Source organism: Nicotiana tabacum, chromosome 23, assembly GCF_000715075.1.
Source record: "Nicotiana tabacum cultivar K326 chromosome 23, ASM71507v2, whole genome shotgun sequence".
In the NCBI taxonomy this organism is placed as follows: domain Eukaryota; kingdom Viridiplantae; phylum Streptophyta; class Magnoliopsida; order Solanales; family Solanaceae; genus Nicotiana; species Nicotiana tabacum.
Genome location: NC_134102.1, coordinates 17394114 through 17399715, shown reverse-complemented (window position 1 = coordinate 17399715; position 5602 = coordinate 17394114). Strand labels below are relative to the sequence as shown.

Below are 5602 nucleotides of genomic sequence, written 5' to 3'. Positions count from 1 at the left end.
TTGTTTGTTTGTTAAGATGAGTAAGTGTCAGTTTGGGCAAATTGAAGTAGAATACTTGGGACATGTAATCAATTAGAAATGAGTAGTAGCTGATCCTGGTAAAATCAAGACTATGGTGGACTGGCCTCTATCCAAAACAGTGAAAGAACTAAGGGGATTCCTTGGTTTAACTAGGTACTACAAGAGATTTGTTCAAGGATATGGAATAATTGCCAAACCATTAACAGAATTACTCAAGAAGATATCTTTATATGGTCTGAGATGGATACAACCACCTTTGAGAAGCTGAAGGGAGCAATGACTACAGCCCATATTTTAGCTCTTCCTGACTTTGCTATAGAGTTTGTAATCGAAACTGATGCATGTGGCAATGGCATTAGAGCAGTTTTGATGCAAAAGAAACATCATCTGGCATATATGAGTACAGCCTTAAGCATTAGACATGAGCAATTATCTGTGTATGAAAAAGAAATGACGGTCATTGTAGTAGCCATGCAGAAATGGAGATCGTATCTGATTGGGAAACATTTTACTATCAAGACTGATCATCAAAGTCTAAAATATCTTATACAGCAAAGAATTTCCACTCCTAGTCAACAGAAATGGTTAGCCAAGTTAATGGTGTATGATTACACTATCACATACAAGAAGGGACAAGACAATTTAGTTGCAGATGCCTTGTCTAGATTACTTACAACAAAAGTTCAGCTACACACCATATCCCATGTCTCTTCTGACTTTGTTGAGAGGATCAGAACTTCCTATGTTGCTGATGCGCACCTCCAACAACTCATGTAGCAACTACAACAGAATCCCATGATAAACCCCATCTATTTGTTGAGGGATGGGGTGCTTTATAGGAAGGGAAGGATAGTGGCTGGTGCAGATAAAGAATTGAGAAAGGAAATACTACAACAATTACATGATGGAGCAGTAAGGGGTCATTGTGGTATGACTGCAACCTTGAAAAAGGTCAGCCAAGTGTATTACTGGAGAAAGCTGAAGGTAGATGTGTTTGACCATGTCAAAAGATGTGAAATATGCCAGAATTGCAAAGGTGAACATGTGAAGAGTCCTGAATTGTTACAACCACTGCCAATTCCTGAGAAGGTATGGCAGGATATCAGCATTGATTTTATAGAAGGGCTACAAAAATCACACGGCATATCAGTAGTTATGGTAGTAGCGGAAAGGCTGAGCAAATATGCCCATTTCATTTGTTTGAAACATCCTTACATTGCAGCTTGTCGCACGGGCATGCTTGGAGAAGATATAAAAATTGCATGGTCTGCCTCAGACCATCGTGAGTGACAGAGATGTGGTGTTTATGAGCAAATTTTGGCAGTCTTTGTTTGATGTTCACGGTGTCCAGCTGCACCACTCAACTGCTTATCTTCCACAATCTGACGGCTAAACTGAAGCTGTAAACAAATGCTTGGAATGCTACCTTAGGTGTATGTGCAATGACAGGCCTAAAGAATAGATACAGTGGCTTCCCCTTGCTGAGTGGTGGTACAACACCACCTGCCATTTTGCCACCAAGTTAACTCCCTTTGAAATTCTGTATGGTCATAAAACCCCAGTTCACATGCCTTATATTCCCTACAACTCTATGATGGACGAAGTTGAGAGGAGTTTGCAAGCTAGAGAAAGCACTATTAGGCTTCTGAAGCATCACCTAACAGTCGCTCAGTCCGGGATGAAGGCACAGGCTGATAAGAAGAGGTCTTTCATAGAATTTGCAGTTGGTGATATGGTGTATGCAAGGTTGCAATCTTATAGACAAATGTCACTGAAGGTCCATTCCTACTACAAGCTCAACCCCAAGTACTTTGGCCCATTCCCAATTCTCAAAAGAGTTGGTTCTGTTGCTTATCAATTGCAGCTACATACCTCTGCCAAAATTCACTCTACATTTCATGTTTCTCAACTCAAGAAACACATTGGTGATGCTCCAGTAGTGTCAGACTTTCCAGTTACTTTGTCTTCTCATGGACATGTTATATTGGAACCAGAGGAGATTTTGGAGACCAGGAAGATCATGAAACACAACATGTAGATCACTCAGTTGTTAGTCAAGTGATTTAATTGTCCCAATGAGGATAGCACTAAGTTAGATGCTCATTCTTTTAAACAACAGTTTCCTTCTTTTGTCCTTGAGGACGAGGACTTTTGAGTAAGGGAGATCTTGTTATGTACCAATATGATAAGGGGATACAATAGCCAATTGTATAGAGATAGTAAGGGCAGTTCAGTCATTACACAGTAAAGTTAGTTATACTGTTAGGAGTCATTAGAGAAGTTGTTAGTCGTTTATTAGCCGAGGATTAGTGGAAGATTAAAAGGGGAATCAATTGTAAAGGGGAATATACCTTTTGATTGATAATAAACTCTTATCTCTTCTCTCTTCAAATCTTATACTCTATTTTCCATAGCTGTAGCATCGTTCAGGAACTATCCTTCTCATTTTAGTTCCTTAGGGCTATAGTATTGTGCTCAATTGATTTAGCAAATACCAATTTGATATCAGAGCCACCTTACCTTGGCCGGAAACCATGCCGGACACGACAAGAAATGGGGAACTCCGTCGGGAGGTGGAAGAAATCGGGGAACAAGTTCGAATCTTAGGCAAGCGGCATGATAACGCACATACCAAAGTGCTCCCTACCAAGGATTTTTCCATATGTCTTCACATGCGTTATTATCATTAAACCGTAGTTGATTAATGCACATTAGTGTAATTCTACAAGTGGGTCTGGGGAGAATAGTGTGCATGCCGATTTTATCCATATCTTTTGGAGATAAAGAGGTTGTTTTGGATAAACCCTCAAAGTAGCTTTTCAAAGATTTCAATATGTGCGTAGGGCCAACAGATCTTGTGCTTGACTGGATTATATTAACTTCTCTTTTAAGGCAGCAGTTACCTTATCTTGCCTTTTTTTCATCTTATCTTGAGGTGTAAAGGCAGATCTGTAGGCCATTTTATGCTGACTTTATGTTGACCACACCACGTACGCATAACAAATGTTTTGAAATTGTTGAGTAATGCTTTGTAATTTGACCAACTTTTGCCTTTGGATGACAATAACTTAAAGAATCTAAAGAAACAAAAAGTATTTAGAGATGAACTTTATGCACAAAAAATAAGTATATTTTCGGTTGCATTTTCATACGATTCTTTCGGCATAATTAATAAGCTACTTTAAAAGTATTTTTATTATTTTGCCATGTGTTTGGATTTGTTTTTTCGAATTATGTGTTATCCAACTAGCTAGTTGGTCAAACTTTTATTGAATGTGTAGGTTACTCAAAACTTAAAATAATATGAAATCAACCTCTATTATGTACAAAACGAGAATAGAGAAACATAAGTGTCATAGGAGATAGTTATTAATTCATAATTTAGTGGATCTTATAATTATTTATTTTGACTATGGAGGCTTGGGAATGAGTCCCGTGCTCTCTTATGTCACTACTTGCCAGATATATACACGTAAACATGCATAACTAATATGAGTTCTGATAGAGTGGTAAGTACTTTTTTATTTTTAAATTGGAGGTCGAGTTTTGGGTGTGAAATCGCATTTGTTAAAGAGTACTTTATTTCCAAATATCATACCTTCTGGTGAAAATTTAAATTTTAATCGAACCTCAATATGAATATCGAACATCGTGTAGGAAATAATATAGAGAGAGAGTCATGCTCCAATACAAATATTGATTGAGTTGAAGTTGCAGTCTAATTATTGCAATTTTATTGTGTTGTTAACATTTTACTAAGAATATTACAACAAACTTGTTTTCTTTGGGAGAGACAACCCCGTCATTTTCAAATTGTCTCCTTTTCATCATTACATTTAAAGCTCATAGATGATAGATGCATCATTTTTTATTCAATAATGTATTATCGTCTTTCTTTTTTTTGTTCATTTCTCGTCTCAATGGATTAAAAAAAAATCAAGAAATGAACAATATAAAAAGCGGAAGTTACACAATTGATAGAATCAGAGGTGGACCTAGGATTTAAAGTGTATGGGTTCAAAATTTTAAAATAGGACAATGACCCAAAACTAAAATACAATAACAAGCAGACTAAAGAATAGATACCGATATTTATTATACATTTAAGAAGTAGCGAACCAGACAAACATAATATATGAATATAAACATTATTATTTCAATTGCACTCGATATTTATTATACATTTAAGAAGTAGCGAACCAGACAAACATAATATATGAATATAAATATTATTATTTCAATTGCACTCGACGACCTATCATGTTCTGAAAACGATCAATAACAAGCATCATTAGTTGTTCAGGCTCAACAGAGATTAATGTATCATTTCATGTTGTTTTTTCCTTTTTGAATTTCTTGGCCACCTTTACTGTAAGTTTGTGGCCTATTAGAAATATGCTGCCTATGAAGATATATTGATACACAAATATGCAAATTAGAAAGAAAACTGTATCCAGCTTGCCATGGATATGTTAATTGGTCAGCTACTCAAGCTACTTTAGTTTTCTTTTTATATTGTGCCATCTACTAATTTACCCGATAGCTAATTTTAGATGCTAACAAAGCCAAAGCCAATTACTTTATCAACCAAAAAAAAAAAAATGACAACAATCAATTAAAAAACAAAGATTGATAATCTGAAAATCTCTAAATTCACTATTTTATTGAGGATTATCCTCGCTAAGAAACTAAAAACAAGAAAGTAGGACTACATACCTTGTCGACTTGTTGGGGCTTGGCCTTTGAAATTTTGGAGAGCACAAAAACAAAAATTGCAAACAGAATAGAGGTCGAAATGTGAGACACCCCTAAAATCAAAGATTAAAAATTATATTTTGTATGAATTGTTTTACAAAATATATAAAATATAATAGGAAAAAAAACAGAAAAGAAGAAGGAAGAAGGAGAAAGAGTATACACCAAAAAAAGAAGAAGGAAGAAGCACTAGCGGTGGAGGCAATAATCAGCAATTGGGGCAAAACCCTAAGTTTGTTTGATTTGCGCGCAGTTGAAATGAATTGTGAAGTAAACATGTCTGTTTATTTTGTTTTAGATATGCGTTTTCCTTAAATTTGATTTGTGTTTTTCTTTATTATAAAAAAAGGAAAAAGGTAATTCTAAAGCCTGAAGGAGACATACGTACTTTGTCGTTTCTTCTATTGCTTATTTAGTTTTTTTTTTTAAAACAATTTTTTTTTTTAAAAACAAAATTTTAACAAAATTCTGGGTTGCTTTCCAGAGGAATAGAACCCAAATGTTTCCCGGATGAACCCAAAACCTTAGCCACTGAACCGTGATCTTTTTTGGTGCTGGATTCGGCGTACTATATTTATATAGTAATAATAAATTTTTCAACACAAATATAGGGTCCGTGAAAAAGTCACTGGGTTCGCCCGAACCACATACTCTACTGTAGCTCCGCCCCTGAATAGGATATGTACAGTCATATCTTTTTATAACAATATCCCTATATAATAGTCATTCACTATAAAAGGTGAGTTTTTCTCGGAACCTATCATTATATTATGTTATAATATATGTCCTCTATAACAACACTTCACTATAACAGTCAAAACAAATT

At 35.3% G+C, this 5602-nt stretch overlaps 1 long non-coding RNA gene across 2 annotated transcripts; it reads right to left on the bottom strand.

Moving 5' to 3' along the window:
* Nucleotides 1-514: 514 nt before the first annotated feature.
* LOC107771026 (uncharacterized) lies at nucleotides 515-5081 on the bottom strand. 2 transcript variants are annotated; one of them, XR_012706125.1, is made up of 3 exons: nucleotides 4942-5081; nucleotides 4738-4829; nucleotides 515-1421 (listed from the first exon to the last, which is right to left on the bottom strand). It is a non-coding gene; the product is annotated as an uncharacterized LOC107771026 (long non-coding RNA). The 2 variants fall into 2 exon arrangements; XR_001644726.2 differs by having other exon boundaries at nucleotides 515-4829.
* Nucleotides 5082-5602: the final 521 nt, after the last annotated feature.